The sequence below is a fragment of the Sciurus carolinensis genome, chromosome 4 (genome assembly GCF_902686445.1).
Source record: "Sciurus carolinensis chromosome 4, mSciCar1.2, whole genome shotgun sequence".
Classification (NCBI taxonomy): domain Eukaryota; kingdom Metazoa; phylum Chordata; class Mammalia; order Rodentia; family Sciuridae; genus Sciurus; species Sciurus carolinensis.
The window spans coordinates 68975579-68993089 of NC_062216.1; the positions used below are offsets into that span (position 1 = coordinate 68975579).

At 46.8% G+C, this 17511-nt stretch overlaps 1 protein-coding gene and 1 non-coding gene across 3 annotated transcripts in view; one reads left to right on the top strand and one right to left on the bottom strand.

The window, feature by feature from the left end:
• Positions 1–754: 754 nt before the first annotated feature.
• On the bottom strand, positions 755–828 carry Trnav-cac (transfer RNA valine (anticodon CAC)). The gene has a single exon. It is a non-coding gene; the product is annotated as a tRNA-Val (tRNA).
• A 3389-nt stretch (positions 829–4217) lies between these two features.
• The window catches only part of Tspan9 (tetraspanin 9), a 195719-nt gene continuing 182425 nt past the window's right edge, over positions 4218–17511 (top strand). The window contains exons 1-2 of one of the 2 annotated variants that reach the window (XM_047549879.1): positions 4218–4307; positions 9812–9858. The gene's annotated coding sequence lies outside the window, so the exon portion shown is untranslated. The remainder of the gene's footprint in view (positions 4308–9811; positions 9859–17511) is intronic. The other variant, XM_047549880.1, reaches the window with a different exon arrangement.

Consider the following 17511-nt stretch of genomic DNA (forward strand, 5'->3'; position numbering starts at 1 on the left):
TACATTTATTGATTCCAACCAACAATGTAAATTCCTCAGTTGCTCCCTACATGTTCAGAAAGTGGATGTGTGTCCAGGCATGTGTGCACACATACAGAGACACTCAGATAGTTACCACGTGTTTCTGCACAGGTGGAGGAATGCCAACAGCTTTGCCTTAGCCGAAGGCTTTCTTCAAGGGTGTTCTGCTTTCCTTGGCCTCTGTGTTTTCTGTTTGATTTCACAATGTGCATCTCCATCTTTACAGAGTACATGCTGACCACCAGCAATCCCAGACATAGAATCTGCATTTCTTCAGACAGGTCTGACCAAGACAGTGCAAAACCTAGGCAGCTTCAAACCCCACTCTAGAGGTGCATGCTTTCTGAAGGCACTGACTCATCTTGGGTCACACACATGTGCACCTGCATACACCCACTCAGAGAATCACTGGTATTCATTATGCTCAATGCTTTTGATCAGTCTCTCTTTGTGTTTTGCACTTGCAAACTTGGATCCAGGCCACCCTCACCCCCACAACGCATCTGAAGATAGCCAGGAGTTCTGCAGGCTCCAACTTGAAAACACACTCCTCTGGTTCAGAGCTTGGCAAACTGTGATCTGATGCTTGTTTTTTGTAAATAAAGTTTTATTGGAACACAGTCATACTTATTCATATTTGTATTGCTATGACTATCTTTTGCTCCCATGGCAGATTTGAGTAGTTGGGTCAGAGAAGTCTGAAATATTTATTATTTGACTTTTTTTTTTTTTCCTGCAGTACTGGGGATTGAACCCAGGGCCTTGTGCTTGTGAGGCAAGCATTCTACCAACTGAGCTATACCCGCAACCCTTAGCCTTATTTTTTAAAATTTATTTTTTTGTGGTGCCAAACCACAAAACCAGGGTCACTCTACCTCAGAGCTACGGTCCCAGTATTTAAATTTTATTTTGAGATAGGGTCTCACTAGGTTTCCCAGGCTGACCTCAAATTTGCCATCCTCCTGCCTCAACCTTCCAAGTAGTTGGGATTATAGGCCCATGCTACCACACCTGGCTAATATCAGGCCTTTTACTGACAAAGTTTGCCTGTCTTCGATTTAGTCCATACTTTCCAGCAACAATCAATAACAAGGTAGAGTTACCAGATTTAGCAATTAAAAATAGCAATACTGGGCTGGGAGTGTAACTCAGGAGAAGAGCACTTGCCTAGCATATATGAGGCATGGGTTCCATCCCCAGCAAAACACACACACACACACACACACACACACACACACACACACACGTGCGCAAGCGCGCGCGCGCATGCGCGCACACACACACCAGATTCACTGTGCATTTAATGGATGGTTTACATTTTCTTGTCTGTTTTAATGTCATGTTTTTCACAGATGTTGAAACTGTCTCTTCTTTACTGGGAGTAGACATGGGAGTAGAACTTCTAGTAGATTCTACTTCTCCATCTACCTTTGCCTCTTCCCCATGTCAAGAGGGTTGGTGGAAGTCACTCTAGGTACAAGATAACCTCTAAAGTAACTTTGCACATCACTAAACACGGAATAGAGTAGCAGTTAAGTGTGCAGGCCAGACAACCTGGAATAATAGCTTAGCTATCTAGTGCCTAAGTGACACAAGAGAAATTAACCTAGTCCTCCTGAGCCTCAATTTCCTATTTGTATACTGGTGGAATGAGGACTGTACCTACCTCACGGAGTTGTGAGGATCAATGAATTAAAGCATGACAATGCTCAGAACTCTGCCTGGCATGTAAGTACTTGGTAGGTGTTAGATGTTGCTCTGTGGTTTGCAAGTCAACTGGAAATCTGCAGTGGAAAGTGAAATGTTCCCTGAAACCCAAGCTCCTGGCAGTTCCAACTCTTCTCACTAGGTGTCACCATTCAGCAGCCACTGTCTCTCAAGCTTGACAGGGTGGCTGGCTGAAAATGTACTTTTTGCCTTTTATCATTTTTGATTTGATTTGGTGATTTCAAGGGGATAAACTGACATAATATATTTCAAAATCCTTGGGGATCCAGAAATTCCAGTACAGTTGCTGGCATCCAGGGCTGGAAGGAACCCTTTGGGGTATTGTCTATGGTCATAGTTAAAGTGGCATATAATTTATTGTCCAAACCACTATATTTTGAAAGCAAAAGGGGGACTATTTATAACTATACCAGGACAAGAGGAGTAAATGGGTTGTGGCCCAAGAATCCGGATATAGTCACCTTTCCTATATCCAACTTAATATATGGCTATCCTTCAGAATTTTTTTAGGATCTGCAAAATGGGAACTCAACATTTCTCAGAAGCCTGGCCCAGTAAATTGTGATTTTGTGCTTTTGGGAGTTCTTTTTCTAAAAGAGTCTTGTTTCATTGGCAAGTTTGAGTTTTGTCCCCAGTGGACCTGAATAGCATGTGTCTGCCTCATAGACTATCAGTCACCTTGTCCTCTTTATTCTGAATAATCTCTTATCCTTTATGGCTTTTTTTCCCCACAGGTTTATCCTGCAGCCATCAGACCATGTAGGTACTGAGTCTTCCATCTCTGGGTGACTGCTCTTGGGGAATCTTTTAAAGATCCTTCCACCTCTTAAGACACCATCATTCCATTATTTCAGATCTGTTTATCTTCCTCTAAAGGGCAGAAGGAAGCTAGCTTTTTTTTTTTTTTTTTTTTTTTTTTTGAGCATCCACTGCGCATCAAGTACTGTGCTGTTGCCTCTATCATCTTGGTCAGCCCATCAATCCTGCAGGTTTGCTATTACTATGCTCCATTTCACAAGTGAGGAGACTGAGGCCTAGAGCTGTCACAGCCTGTAACTATAAAAGGTAGAGCCAGGATTTGGACAGCTGTCTGTCTTTACAGACCCATGTCTGCTCCCTTCCAGGCTGCCTCCACTGTTTTAACAGTTAGATCACTCACTGGTAGACATCAGTAGCAACTCTTCTTTTCTGTCTGTGCCAGCTTCCTCTTTGTAAGGTGGGCAAAGTTGGCAATGTGGGGTTAGCCTGTAAGGTTTTATGCTGGATATGAGGTGACAAAGTTTCAAAGGAAGTAGGAATATTTCTTTTGGTGGAAAAGAGGAATCAGAAGGGGACAGATTAAGGGTTGAGTCTAACAGACAGAAACAAGACTGTTGTGGAGGGGAACTGAGTAGGTTAGTGGAAACTGCCAGTGTAATTAGGAGAAAGCAAAGGGGGACCCTAGCGATTATAGCCAGGCTTTAAAGGTTTGTCTCAAGTGGACAATGTGGGGCATGCCTGTAGTCTCTACTTGGGAGGCTGAGGTGGGAATATCACTTGAGCCCAGAGCTCAAGACCAGGCTGGAAAACATAGTTTGACTTCGTCTCTTAAAAAAAAAAAAATTGTTTCAAATCACACCCAATGAAAGTGGGAAGCACAGATTAGATTTTCAATGACAATAATGATGAGAGAGGACGATTTTAGTGGTCATTTTGGTGCAAATTTAGGCCTTCTGGCTTCAGGAATGCAGGCCTGGGAAAGCCAATAGGAAGCGTGAGGCCCTAGATGTCAAACTTGAGTTTCTCCAGCTTCACTGCGGCCCCTCCCGGCACACAGTGCCCTTTACCAACACTTGGAGGCCTCTAGCTTCTGGGGAGGCAGCGGCTTCTCCAACAGGGTATCTCGGGGCAGTATCTAATACACACCCGCGTTGTCAACACCTCAAATACTGCGCCCGAAATACCAGGGAAGGATTTCTTCGGTGTGGGGTGGGGGTGGTGAGGCCAGACAGCCTGGCACGAGCGGGAAAGTTGAGCCCCTGGCCCAGGCGGCCTTGGGGTGTTGTGTGGGCGCGGAGCCCAGGAGCGCCACCTAGTAGGCCCTGCCCTCCCTCTCCCCAACCCGCGGAAGGGCGCGGCCAGGCCCGATCCCGGCGCGGGAGGCGCCGTAGTAACACCTCGGGGAGCGGCCGGTCGGGGAATCCGGGTGGTGGGATGCGGAGGGAGTCTTCTCCGCAGAGGGAAGCGCCCAGGCGGGACTGGCCTCCCTCCAGGTCTAAGGCTGGGGACCCGGCCGGGGTGGTGGAGTGGGCTCCTGTGGTGGCTCTCTGCTCAGCGCTTTCCGCCGCGCCCTCCGACTAGCTCGAGCAGCGGCTTCTGGCTCGCGCCGCGCGCTATTCCCACGCGCGCTCCCCCGAACCGGGCTCCGGCCCCTCGCTGGCCCCGCCCCGCCCCGCCCGCGGCCTCGGCGTTCCCGGCCAGGCCCCGCCCCCACCCCGGCCCCGCCCCCCGTTTCCGCTGGCGGCGGCGGCGGTGCGGGAGAGCGAGCGGAGCTGGGAGCCCACATTCCGGCAAGCGCGGTGAGTGCGGCCGGGTGGCGGTGCGGGGCTCCAGAGGCGCAAAGTTGCGGGGGGTCGGGCTGCTGCTCGGTTAGTCAGGCAAGCCTCCCACCCAGTCCCGAGAGGGGGGACGCGGCTGGGGGCGCCCCGGGGAGGCGGTACTCTGGGGAGGCGGTGTGGGCAGGGCGGCAGTGGGACGAAAGGAGGAGGAATGGGGCAGGCGCCGCGAGAGGGGGGCGGGAAGGTGCGTGCCGAGCCCAGTCACTCAGCCGACCGGCGTCTGCCAGGGGAGAGACTGGGAAGAAGACCTTTCGGGTATGGGGCTGCGGGAGAGTGGACAACGGAAGCCCACGGGAGGGATGGGAGGTTCGTAGGATACGTCAGAAAGGGAGACCCGTCGGAGCTGTCAAGGGCCCAGTAGACCGGCTTGACAGTGTTCATACAGGGCACATAGAGAGGACCAGGACCTTTTGGGCAGTGTTGGGATACTGCTTGCAGCTCCCTGGGTATCCCCAACCACTTCTTGGGCCACTGCTGGCGGATCAGCACTCAGAGTGACAGGGCTTTGGCACGTCCCTAGGTCCGGGATGCAACCCATCTGTGCACTCAAGTTTGGGACTTTTAAAAACTTTCTTGTGGTTTAAAAAAAAAAAAAAAAAATCCAAACAAGCAACTAGCTTATGAGAACAGTATTTGTAATAGTGCATCTTGGAACTAGAATTTGGGATTTCTGTCTTTCAAAAAGGTGTTGGTCACTCTTTCCTGCCTCTTTCCCCAAATGCCTAGGGAAGAGTCTAGGGAAGTTGACAGCCTTGAGGTAATGTGGGATTGACCTTTCCTCCTCATGCCCCGCAAAACGGGATAAGAAAGCAGCAGGTTCCCAGGCTGGGTTCAAGGAACCAACATTCTTGATTTGATGTAACCTCGCCTTTCTGACCTGCAGCTGTCCCCTTCTCTGGGACCACTCAGGCATTTCCTCCTCCAGGAAGCTTTCCTAGACTAGGACTCACGTGTACCTGACATCTCCCTTTTCTTTACTAAAAATAGCTGGAGTGAAGCTTTTGTATGTATATACTGCTATAAAGATTTGCAAGTCAGCTTGCCATCATGAGGAATGGGGAGGGGAGGAGAGGGATTATGCATAATTTCAAACAGTGGACTGGACAAATCATTTATATTTAGCTGAGGAATGCAGCCAGAGAGACAGACAATCACCCCAGCTTCCTACCCTCAGCCTGATCCTACCGTGGCTGATATAGCTGGGCTGTAGGTTGGGAGTAAGAGAGGGAAGCGGATTGAGGTGCATAGAAACTGAGGTATAATTCACTTTTACTCTCACTCATGGAAGGCCTGCTATGTACAAGGCCATGGACAGTTGAGAGTGTTCCAGAATGGAATGGGGTTTTTGTTTGTTTGACTTAATCAGGTTTTAATCTTCTGGTAGAGCTCTTTAAATCTGTGAACAGAGATTTCATATTAATAAGAATAATGAGTATTCAGGAAACTGAAGCAGGAGGACGGCAAGTTCAAGGCCAGCCCCAGCAACCTAGTGAGGCTTTAAGCAACTTAGCAAGAACTCGTCTCAAAATAAAAAATAAAAAGAACTGGAGATGTGGATCAGTGGCTAAACACCCTGGTTCCATACCCAGGACCAAAAAAATAAGTAAAAAATAAACAAAACTATGCTTGAGTCACATAAAAAATGTAATGTTTTAAAAATGTCATTTATAGGACTGGGGTTGTGGCTCAGTGCTAGAGCACTTGCCTAGCATGTGTGAGGCACTGGGCTCAATTCTCAGAACCACATATAAATAAATAAATAAAGGTCCATTTAGTTAAAAAATTAAATTAAAAAAGAATAATGAGTATTTATAAAGTCATTTATAGTTGACCAATATATTCACTGCACATTAGCTGTATTTAATTCATACATTTCAATTCATACATTTCCTTGTGAAGTGTGTGTTATTTTAGTTGCCTCTTTATAGGTTAGAAAAATGAGACTTAGCAGGAATAAACATCTTCTCTAAGGTCATAAGACTCATTAAGAGAGAGGCAAAGCTTGAGCCCATGGCTTCTGACCCCTCATGCCATGTGCCTTTCTTCCCTATTTACATTGAGCCTTGTCTTAGCTCTAACACCACCTATTTGTGCAACCTTGGACAAGCTATCTCCCCTTTCCAACTCTTTGATTTGGAGAGATATTGAGTTAAAATGTTTCTAGGGTCTCTTCCAGAATCACATAATTAATAGTATGATATTAGCAGTCAGCTAAACAATTATTAAGTGTTTTATTTATGTGAGGTTTTTAATTGTGGCAAAAAACACAATGTGAAATGTACCATCTTAACCTTTTTTTTTGGGGGGGTACTGGGGATTGAACCCATTGAGCCACATCACCAGCCCCCCACCTTTTTTTAAATTTTGAAGCAAGGTTTTAATAAGTTGCTTAGGGTCTTGCTGTTGCTGAAGCTGGCCTTGAACTTGTGATCCACGTGTCAGCCTCCCAAGTCACTGTATTACAGGCCTGTGCCACCACACCAGCCAATCTAATTTTTTTTTAAGGGCTCTGATGTATACAGTTCAGTAGCATATTATTGCACAACAGATCTCCAGAACTTTTCATCTTGCAAAACTGAAACTCTATCCATTAAATAACAATTCCCAGTTTCCTGGTCCTCCAAGGCCCTGGCAACCACCATTCTAAGTTCAGTGTGGTGTGCTTATTAAGATCCCACTATGTGCTTAATATGTACTGCCCATGAGTGGTTAATAAAGAGAGTTGTAGAGAGGCAGTCAGCATCAGTGGGTAGCCCTTGGGCCCTGGCTAGCTGACAGGAGTGCCCTCCTGCATCCTGGCTTTGTAACCTCCATGCCAGGACTGTGAAGTCAACGTGTGAGTAGGTAAGGCCTTGGGCACAGACCATCACCTCTTTTGGCCTCAGCTTCCAGCTTACAAAGTGAGGATAACAATACCAAGTTCTCAGGACTGTGGGCAGGAGCAATGAGATAATGTATGTGAAGCACGTAGCTTAGGGCCTCATATGCAGCAGGTGTGCAGTAAATGGAGGCTGTTATTTATAACCTAGCTGGGGAGACTCGACTAATATGCTTGGAACAAGAGAGGACAAGACTTCTTTTCTTTTCCCATTGAGCCCCAGGCTTGCTGTGGTCGTCATCCCCACTGACTAAGGGGGAATGGATCTGGTCCAGATGCCTTCGCCTGGCAGTCAGCATCCTTCTCCAGCCCCAGCCTGCCTATCTAGCCTCATCTCCCACTCTTCTCCTTCTAGGAAGCCCCAGGGTCTAGCCAGACTGATCTTCCAAACATACTTCATTCTTTCCTTTTTTGTACCATAGTTCATACTCTTTCACTTTCCTAGAATGCTTTTCCCATACCTTCTTCCTGTCCTTCAAGGTTCTGTGCATGTATAATTTCTTTCAGGGAACCTTCCCTGACCATCCATCCCAAATGAGCCTCTTTTTCTGTGGAAATTCTATGACATTTTCTGCCTTTGCCTGATTCTTGGCTTTCAGACTTTGCCTTGGGTGATTCTTGAGTGAATTTATCAAATGCTTAGCATGTGTGTTATGTACGAGAGTCTGTGCTAAGCTTCCCCTCCCCCCCATACTGGTTATTGAACCCAGGCATGCTCTACCTCTGATTGAACTACATTCCCAGTCCTTTTTGTTTTGTTTTGTTTCCAGTGAGTGTCTTGCTCAGTGACTGAGGGCCTTGTTGAGTTGCCAAGGCTAGCCTAGAAATTGCAATCCTCCTGCCTCAGCCTCCTGGGTCTCTGGAATTACAAACATGTCCCCAATCCTTTTTAATTTCTGTTTTGAGACAGAGTCTCTCTAAGTTGCCCAGGATGGCCTTGAACTTGTGATTTTCCAGCCTCAGCCTCCTGAGTAACTGAGATTATAGGTGTGCGTTAGCACACCCTCACTCTGCTCAAAGTTCTGATGATACAAAAATAAAAAAGAAAAAAAAAACCCTTGTCTTCATGGGGTGTGTAATCCAGTAAGGGTGTTAGGAAAGGGGTTTGAAAATGACAGTTCAAAGTACAAGTGAGTGACTTCTGAGAGAAGACTGTTAAGTGGGTTCAAATGTGTATCAGTGGCCCTAACTGAGAAGGCGTGCTTTATGCAACAGGTTGTAGTGGTTGCCAGTATTGAAAGGAGGCTTGAGTTCAGACAGAGGGAGGAAGGATCAGCCTGAGGATAGGCACTGAGAATGTGGTTGGGTGTATGAGTAGCCCAGTGGGGCCATTGTGTGGAATGTGTGGAGGGAAGCCATTGGAGAAAAGACTAGACAGGTAGACTGAGTGACTTCAAATGTCCAGCCAAAGAATTTCATTTCTTCCTCCATTCATTCAAGAGAAATTGAGTGCCCACCACATGCAGGCATTGGACTAGTCAACCTTGGGGTACCCTGGGACCTGAGCTGGTTTTGAGTTACAGAAGCAGGCCTGGGCTTAAGGAGTGGGAGACAGGGATGTGAGAAGAGGGGAAATCTTGGTGGGGAGTGTGGTTGGGTAGTCATGAAGAATGGTGAGGAAGAATGACCCTGAGGCATTTTGGAAATAGGACCAAGACCATTTATGAATTGATCAGATGAGGCCACAAAGAAGCATTGAAGCTGCTTCTGAGCTGGGTGATTGTGAAAAATATGATGCTGTTTGCAGTTTCTAGGGGGTATCATTTCTCCAACTAGATTCTGAGTCCCTCCAGATTGTGGATCCTCTTACGTTCTCACTGTACTCACTGCTGAGAGGCACACACTAGGCACAGTGTGGACCCCTGACCTCAAGAAACAAGACTTGTACCTTCCAGAATCCCATATTTGCATCCACAGCAATATTTGCACACAGCCTGGCTTTCTCCAGAGTCATGTTTCTGTGGAGAGTCAAGTGTTTCCTGTATATATATCCTCACACTCCAAGTTAACTGCCCTTCCAACTTCTGCTGCAGTTTTATCTCTCACTTGATGGTCATTTTGTACTAGTTTCTACTGTGCCACTAAGAGTAGCTTTGGACATGATAGGGAGGAAAATAATACAGTGTCCCATTCCATTTTATCAGCCTCATAGTATATGCTAATCAATCTTATGTCTCAGGGAAGTTATACACTTTTAGGTATCTTTAAACTTTGCATCTCTTTTGAGTGGTCAAAATGTTAAATCATTAGATGCCCTTAGCCCAGGGACAATAAATATGTGACATGGATACTGTTACTTCTCTAACTGCCCATAGCAGTCCATAGCAGACATCACTAATCAATTACAGCTGTCTCTCCTGCTGAGCCAGGGTTCGGGTTCTGCTCGTAATACTTTAGGCACCCACCACCAGCTGAGTGGAATTGCACCACAGCTGGAATCTGTTTGCCATTTTTGGCCTTTTCCAGTTGTTGAATCAATAGGGTCCTTATGGGAGACTGTTGCCCCAAAGGGTGGTCATTGCTGGACAGAATTCTCCCTAGAGTGACTTCATAGCAGAATGGTGATAAATTTTTTATTTTCCTGCAGGAATATTCTGGGACCACGGTGTTTGCAGAAAATACAACAAAAAAGAGGTCAGTGTCATCCTGGGTCCATTGTATGCTGGGGCCTCTGAAAGTCTGTGTGTTATAAACTAAAGTCAGTCTTTCTTGCCCTTTAACTGTGGCTTGGGAAGGATAGAATAAATGCTGACATTTTCTAGATGTTCCTCTGCCCTTGCTCTTGACTTGGAATTTATAAGATTTTTAAATTGGGCTTTGGAGCTCTGCTGTTTTCTGATTGACCGCTGAGAGTACTCTTAGTTTTCTTTCTTGGCCACCCCAATTGTGTGGAGGAAGCTTAGGGAAGCAGGAGAGGCTTGTAACTTCCTGCTTCCTGTCTCCTCCCAGCAGGCTGGGGAGCCAGAGTGGCTTGGCCTCTCACCAGCAGGCCAGGAACGAAGCTGCAGGAGTCCCGGCCAGTCCTGTGTGTCTCCATTCCTCTTTGCTGGCTGCTGCAGGAGTGCCCCCTCTCTGCTCCTCCAGGCTCCTGGGGTCTTGCTGATGGCGTGTCTTTGTTCCCAGCACTTGTGCATGGAGGCCCCTGCTGAGCTAGCAGGCAGAAGCTACTGGCAGTGTGGATGGTGCTGATTCAGGCTCTCTGGGGGAGCTGCTTACAGACCTGGGCCTTTTTATGTTTTAATTTATGTGCATTTTATCCTGTGGCTTCTCCCTGCTGGGTGATTTGTAAATCTCTTACCTTCGTGAACCCAGCAGTGTGGTTGGTGGAGAAAGAGGGGAACTGAATGGTACTGACTGGTGGCTTATTTTGCCTCAAGAGTCCCTTGTCTAACTTCCAGCAGGGATTATTTGGTGGCCCAAGAGTGGCCCTGTACTTCTTATTGTCCCGCCATGCTTTGTTCTTATTCATATTTGTCATCATCAGCCCCAGTTTTTAGATTCTTTCATAGGTTCACAATGAACTTAGTGTAATTATACTAAATTCTGATTTAAATCTCATTGCACTTTCATCATAGTCCTTTGTGGTAGCTGTCATTCTCCTGCATTTTACAGTTTCTCCTGTGTTAGGTGAGCAGGAATTCCAACCCAGGTGTTCTGCCTGGCCTTCTACAGATCTGTGCCATTCTTCTCAATCCCCCAGGGAATCCTCTGCAAGGCCCTCCCAAGAGCCTGCCTGTGCAGGAATGTGTGAGCTCCCATTTTGAGTCTTTGTCCCTCTTGGGACATGAGTGTCCACTTTCATTCTCACAGCTCTGGGATTTGGGGCACCACCTATAGTTGGACTGTGCTGTGTAGTCAGGCACATGGGCTTAGGCCAAGAAAACACAATCTGGTGACAGGTGGCAGAGAAGGAGGGACCTGAGGACAAGAGAACGGTGGTCCATATGCAGCACCTCTTGCCTCATCACATATCCTGTGGGGCGTGCTTCTGGTGGGCCCTGCCAGACAGAACTTGGTGGGGAGCAGCCCAGGAGGCCTGTGTGGCCTTGTGGAGACAGACAGACTCTGACATCACACCATTTCTAGCCAGATGATTGTCTTGGTTCTGCAGTCTGTGTTGAAGCTAGAATGAAAGAGACCTGAGTGAAGGACTTTGCATACAGGAAGTTTATCCTCTCTCATGGCTTTGGTTTTGCCATTTCTTGTCATGCTTATGGACCTCTGGAATCATGACCAGCTCTGGGGAGGGAGGCTGTCATCCTGGTTTCTGTTCCTTCCTCTCACTGCAAGTGACCTTTGCAGATTAATTGCCTTCTTCAGTCCTGTTTCCTTACCTGAAAATGGGAGGTTAGATGATTCATGGCCAAGGTCCTTTTTAGCTCTGCTGTAGGTTGTTTTGGAGGTAGAACATGCCTGAATTTTGGCTTGCAGTCCTAATTCCTCTTCCTCCTGCTAATGCCTTCTCTGCTGCTGGTCTAGAGGTGGATAGCAGAGGAAAGAGGTTAATGAGTAAACCTGGCGCCCTGATTTCTGATGGGGGGTGTGCAGAGGTTGTTTACAGAGATGGCTACACTAGGTGACCATCTCTTTGCCTCATTGGTGCAGCGGCTTTCATTTGAACTCTCTGCCTCCTGCCCCTGCCAGTGCAGTTACAAGTTAGAAGGCTCCATGGCTGGACTCTAGCCCTGTAGGTTACGAATTCCAACTGTGGTTGTATCCACAGCATCATGAAAGAGAAAGTGCCTGGAAGTAGTTCAGCTAGACCAACATGCAACTAAAAACTCAGCTGGAACCAGCCTGGGGCTTCTGAGAGTGGGAAGGGGACGAGGAGTTCTTCTGTTGATCTTGTAAGTCAGTGTCACACCCTGAGTGGTTCAGTCAACACTCTAGGACCCAATGTAGACTTTGGGGGACTATCCTTTGTTTAATATTGTCTGCAGTTTGGAGATTACCACACCCCTCCTGCCTTTTCTTCCCCACCTCATCCCCTGTGTGGCAGATGGCTGGAAATGGATTATACTTTGAATACTTGCTTGCTTTCTAAGAGTCTTGTGACTGTCTCTACTCTCAGCATTTGTTAAAATGTCTGATCTTGTGATTCCTACAGGAAAGGGTGGTGTAAAAAACAGCCCAAGCATTCTGAAGGGCAGGAAACTTGATAGGTGCCTCCTAGGATCCCCCCACTTGTTGGGATGGCTTGGCTGTCATTGTAAGAGTTCTGGAGAGGCCTGTGGTCTTTGGTGCAGGATCTTCTTCGGGCCTTGACCTTAGTAACTTGCATAGCACCTTTGTGCAGATTTGAAAAATGACCTTTCCTCAGGTTAAAAACAAAAATTAAAATAAATATATTATTGTATAACTAGAACAATGTCCATCTCTGCCTGGGACAGCCTTCTAGAACCCTGGTGGGCCGTGGCCCTGGCTGTGTGTACACCTGCATGTACATTTCCCTCAATCGTAGGGTGCACATGTTGCTGGCAGCACACAGTGTGTGCTTCTTCTACTCCCAATGAGGGGAGCATGTCAGGTTCAAAGTCAAGGAGAATGCCTCTGAGAACAGTAGATGGCAGGGAAAGTGATCTTGTGGAGTATGCTCAGAGCAGGGTTGGAACTCGGTGTGACCTACCTTGTTTGTAGGCAAGTACATGTGTACCCTGTCTTAGTGTGTGTGTGATGGGGTATGCCTATAAGGGTTTGTGTGGGTGGGAGTTCTCCCGCATTGTTCTTGGACTCAGTTGAGAGAGACCCACCTGTGCCTGCTCAGTAGATCAGTTTATACCTGTGATGTGAAGGCCCCTTAGTGGGCATAGCACCTGGCAGCCCTGCCTATGGCTTCTCCCTTTGCTATCTGTCACAGTATGGAGACTGAGGCTTGGGAGTCTTAAACTCTCAATAAGTCCTGGAGGGAGAGGTGCCTGGGGGAGCACATCCTGCCTCAGTGAGCCCCAGCTCTCTTCTGGGTCAAGCCATATATATAGGAGGGCTCTGAGGGGCAGGGTGACTGCCAGGATTTGAACAGAGTATGTTTCTGGGTGTGTGAGCATGCAGAGTGACATGTTTTGTTTTAGAGAAAATGAGGTAGAGGTCTGGGCTTGCAATTTTCCACTCATCTTAATCCTGGGAGATTCTAAACAGCTTTGTTTAAAAACTGGATGTGTAGATTGCAAGAACCTGAGTGAGGAAGAGCTGTTGTGTCCCCCAGGAAGGCAATTAGGTTTGAAGCCAGAGTGTGGATCTGTTTGACCATTATGTATGTATGTGTGGATGCAGTATGTGGACCCAGCGGGTGGGGAAGCAGAGTGCTTACAGCATCAGCCATGGCATGAGTCACTTGAAATTAACAACCATTCACACTGACTCTCACTGCCTTGCTGCTGGGTATGGGTGGGGAAGGGGAGGAAGGACCAGGTTGGGATGGGGTCCTCACCTCTGTCCAGCCTTTGCAGGGCAGAGAGGGAAGAGGGTTTGGAACTCCCTGCTTGGCTCTGCCTCTCTGACACTGTTAGAGAAGCTGGGCATGGCGGTGGCTGGTTAGTGGGTATCTGTAAGGAGTGGTCTGTACCAGCAGTGCAGGGAGAATAACACAGGCCACTGTTCAGTCTAGGTCAAGGTCAGTGGAATTGTTTTTGAGGATCTGTAGAAGAACTCAGGGGAGATGGATCAGAGCCTGGAGGAAGGGCTGGGATCTGGGGAGACAAAGGAAAGGGGCTCTTTGCATGGTTGCAGTTTGGGGTGAAAATCTGAAGTTGAGGTTGGGGGGAGGTGAGCACAAGTCTGGGTGGAGAGAGAGGTATGGCTAGACAGAGTGAGGGGTCCTTGATCTGGGGTACCTTGAATGCTGCCTGGAGCAGCTCAGGTTTAGGAGGCTGGCAGTGGGGAGCAGGGGTAATGAAAATGGATGTTTTGGGAAACATGAATTTTTTAAAAAGCATCTTTCTGTTACAAAAATAAAACTCATTTTAATATTCAAATATTACATAAATTATAGAACAGGAAAATCTTCTATAATCCTGCCCTTCAGAGATAATCACTGTTAATACTTTGGTTTCTATTCATTTCAGATATTTTTATGCTAAACTAGCATCTAGCCACCCACCTAGTCATCTTCTCAATGTCTGCAGATAGAATCAATCATATTGGACTTACTGTTCTTCAACTTCTTTAGTCATCTTTCCACATAAGAATGACCCCATTCTTCTCAATGGTCACCTAGACTTGCTGAATGGGTTTTTAAAATCAATTATTTATGCAGCACAACAGAGCACCCCCAAATTTAATGGATTCACAGACCCATAATTTCATTTGCCTGCTGTGCTGTGGCTTTCATTTGCTCATCTTCAGGCTGGGCTCAGCTGGTCACTCCTGAGCTCATTAATGTGGTGACAGTTATCTGGTGGCTTTGCGGGGACTGGATGATCCAAGAGAGTCAGGAGGCTTCTTTCCCTGTTGTGACTTTTCACTGTCAAGGAAACTAACCTTTCACGAGAAAATGGAGTCTTCTTGTAAGATCTGGGCTTGGAAACCTCCAAAACACAGTATCCATCTACTGTTGGTAAAAGCAAGTCTCAGGACTAGTGGAGCTCCAGGGGTGGGAGAGACGGCACCCCTGGTGGCAGAATGGCCATGCCACATATGCCACATCCAAGAGTGTGTGTTCAGGGATGGGAGGGCAGGGATGTGCAACCTCTCTCTTGTCCAGATGTCAGAGAACAGGAATCTTTGGGAATAGACCTCAAAGGTCTTTGGAAGACAGTAATCCCCCTTTCTTCCCAGCCTACTCTTTGCCTCTGATAGGCCAACCACAGACTTTGGCAAGGGCAGGGCATTTTTTTTTTTTTTTTTTTTTGATACCAGGGATTGAACCCAGGTGCCCTTAACCACTGTGTCAATCCCCAGCCGTTTCTATGTTTTATTTTGAGACAGGGGCTTGCTAAGTTGCTCAGAACCTTGCTCAGTTGTTGAGGTTGGCTTTGAACTTACGATCCTCCTACCTCAGCCTCCTGAGCTGCTGGGATTATAGGCGTGTGCTATCATGCCTAGCCAGGACACTTACTTTTCATGTTGGTTAGAAGTGCAGTTTGAGGTGGATTTGCTGTGTGTGTACAGGGCTAGTGCCAGCAGAGGCTTAGACTTTCTAATAGTGTTTACGGCCCTCGGACTCCTTGAACCATCTATTTGAATCTTCCTGCCCTCTGAAATCGAAAAACCAAGAACTTGGCTTCTTGGTACCCCTTGCTAATTTTCATGACATTTCTAAAAAATGTGAGTCTGTGGGCTGGGGTTGTAGCTCAGTGGTAGAGCACTTGCTTAGCACATGTGAGGCACTGGGTTCGATTCTCAGCACCATGTAAAAAAACAAATGAAGATATTGTGTCCATCTACAACTAAAAATATTTAAAAAAAATATGAATCTGTAAATGGTGGGCCTTTAACAAAGCCAACTGGTCACTCCAGGTCCAGGTCACTGCTGGAATTTCACTCATTGTTTTGCCAACAAATACTGCACCTACTATGCTCCAGGCTTCCCTTACATCTTCTAGTAATCTCACATGTAAAATAAGAGTACCTAGGTCTGTGAGATGTTATCTTTTCCTTCTCAGGCAACTCACGGTGGACTTGACATTTTGTCTTCCCGCAAGGTGCTCATTTTTATAGTTTTCTCTTTTCATGCCCTGACTTGGTAGCTCTTCCCTCTCTGAAATGTCACCAATGGCCAGGAGGCAGGAGGAAGCAAGGGAAGAGTGAGCAATGGAGCATTAATAAATTCTTAAGTCCCAGTTTTGAGGATACTGTCATGGATCTGCTGGTGGGGAATTCTCCCCAGCTCTGGTTATTCATCAAGCAGCCCACCCCAACCCTCCACCTTGCTCACTGGACCCGATGAAAAACACCCTCCCAGCACAAGAGTGTTCTTTTGCCTGTCATCTGCCTGGTGGTTTGTGCATTCATCAAATTAGAACAAAGGCAAAGTGGGCTTTCACATTTGCAAACCCTGCAGTGTTTTATTTTCTCCCTGCTCCCTCTCAGCATCTTTTGGAAAAGAAATGTTTTGTGGCAGTAAGGTTCACTGTGAAAGCATTCTGCACCCCATGGCACAGCCTCTTGGCCATTCTCCTCCTCCACCTCCTCCCCCACAGTCCCGATGTGGGAGGCCTGATATAGCTCAGCAAAGGAATTGGTGAAGGCTGTGGAACAGGAGGGAGCATGGCTTGGTGCCACACTCAGGAATGTCCCTGGTGCATCTGGGTGACTTGGGGGTGCCAGCATTGTGCTCTTGTTGCAGGGTTAATGATCTCTAATCAGCTTATAGGCTTAATATTTACAGTGCTCAGTGCTGATGGAAACATGCAAAGCTGACTCTGCAAACCTTTGAGCAATCTGGCAAGACCAGAAACCTCAGCAACTCCTTTTGGCCAAGCAATTGGAAAATCTGGATGGAGGTCCTTAGCCTGCTCTGAGAGTTTGCTAGTTTGAGGCAGATAGTAGGTCAACTCCTCATAAGCAGAGACCCAGGAGGCCCTCTCTGATTTCTAACTTCTCTGTTCTACTTCCCCATTATTACTGGTTCTCCATGGCTATGAGGATGGGTCAAACTTCAGCACGCTCAAGGAACATAGTGTTGTTAATCAGCAAATAATTATTGAACACTTTGATTCCTTAAAGACTGAGGCAGCTTTTGGCCCAGTTACTTGGTGCTATAAGAGAGTTTTAGCCAAATGCAGGATTAGATAAGTCATCAACCTTTCTGTTTGCAGCTGTTGACTATCTTTTTGTTTTATCTAGTTCTCTTGTTTCCTTGTAAGATTTATTCCCATAGCATCTCTGGTACCCAGGAGTGGACTCTGAAGGCAGCAAACCATGCAGGAAGGGATCAGATTGCTATAGATTGTTGGACATCGTGTTACTCACCTGTAATTCTAGTGACTGAGGAGGTTGAGGCAGGAGAATTGAGAGTTTGAGGCAACCTGGACAACTTAGACCCCGTCTCAAGATGAAAACTAAAAAGGACTGAGGATGTAGCTCAGTGATAAAATGCCCCTGGGTTCAATCCCAAATACTTGGGTAAAAATTGCTGTACATACAGACAGAGCCCTCTATGTAGAATTCAACGGTGGTATCTGCTTTGACCCACCTGGGAAGTTTCACTGCCCAGAAAAGTCACATCTTAATGGACATAAAATATGATGGTACCCAGTTCCATTGTCCACCTTACCCACTGCTTATCTAAATAAGTCAAAATCGTTTAACAAATTTGGATGTCCCTATAAGGATAAGGATGGTCCTCCC